We start from the raw sequence: 1,572 nt of genomic DNA, 5'->3' as shown, positions 1-1,572 counted from the left end.
GGGGGGGGGGGGGTTCGGCGGGGGTGGAGTTGAGGCTATACCTACATGTCTGTCTGTCTGTCTGTCTGTCTGTCTGACTGTCTGTCTGTGGGAATTTCCCTCTGCAATGCATGAGCTAACTTACTGATCGGTATGTGTATGTCACTATGTGTATGTGTATGTGTATGTGTATGTGTATGTGTATGTGTATGTGTATGTGTATGTGTATGTGTATGTGTATGTGTATGTGTTTGTGTACAGTATGTGTATGTGCGTGCGTGGGTGCAGACTGACTGACTGACTGACTGACTGAGCCATACTGGTATATTATACCATAGCCTTGTGGAATCATGAAACAAACAACCCATCAACCGGGATATACTGTTACAAATAACCCAACTGTGTTATAGTGTTACAAATAACCCAACTGTGTTATTGTCTCCACCAGGCCGAAGGCATGAGGAGAGAGTATGTTTTGCACTCCATCCGTGTGTGTGTGTGTGTGTCCTTCCGTCTGTCCGTCCGTTATCAGCTAATCTCCGGCACCGTTGGACCGATCCATGCCAAACTTTGCACACACACTCCCTGGATGCCAATGACGAACCTCTGCCCCAAATATTCCTCAATGGCCTGTTATAGCGCCACCATGAGGCCGATTTAGGCAAAACACATTTTTGTAGATAACTCGTACACATTTTATCCATACATCACACAATTCGGTATACACTATCTCCATAGTCATGTGATCAACACAGATGCACATCCAGAATTCTATCCTAAGAGATGCTATGGGTGATCTGGCTCTGCATTTCCTCAACAAAATGACAATTGTTGCAAGAAACAAACAAACAAAAAATCTAAACATTTTGCCAAACATCACACACACTTCTATCCTCCTGGTGGAGACCTGTGCCCAGAAGGGCACTTTTTCTAGTTTATATATATAGCCTCATGGAATCATGAAATAAATGACCCAACAACTGTGTTATACTATATAGTGTGTGGAACTACACCTCCTGAATGTTATGTAGAGTCTGGAACTACACCTACTGAATGTTATATAGTCTGGAACTACACCTCCTGAATGTTATATAGTCTGGAACTACACCTCCTGAATGTTATGTAGAGTCTGGAACTACACCTCCTGAATGTTATATAGTCTGGAACTACACCTCCTGAATGTTATATAGAGTCTGGAACTACACCTCCTGAATGTTATATTTAGTCTGGAACTACACCTCCTGAATGTTATGTAGAGTCTGGAACTACACCTCCTGAATGTTATATAGTCTGGAACTACACCTCCTGAATGTTATGTAGAGTCTGGAACTACACCTCCTGAATGTTATATAGTCTGGAACTACACCTCCTGAATGTTATATAGAGTCTGGAACTACACCTCCTGAATGTTATATTTAGTCTGGAACTACACCTCCTGAATGTTATGTAGAGTCTGGAACTACACCTCCTGAAAGTTATGTAGAGTCTGGAACTGCCCCTCCTGGATGTTATATAGAGTCTGGAACTACACCTCCTGAATGTTATGTAGAGTCTGGAACTACACCTCCTAAATGTTATGTAGAGTCTGGAACT

This window comes from Protomyctophum parallelum (genome assembly GCF_964188405.1).
Source record: "Protomyctophum parallelum genome assembly, chromosome: 8".
In the NCBI taxonomy this organism is placed as follows: Eukaryota; Metazoa; Chordata; class Actinopteri; order Myctophiformes; family Myctophidae; genus Protomyctophum; species Protomyctophum parallelum.
This window is presented reverse-complemented; position numbering follows the sequence as displayed.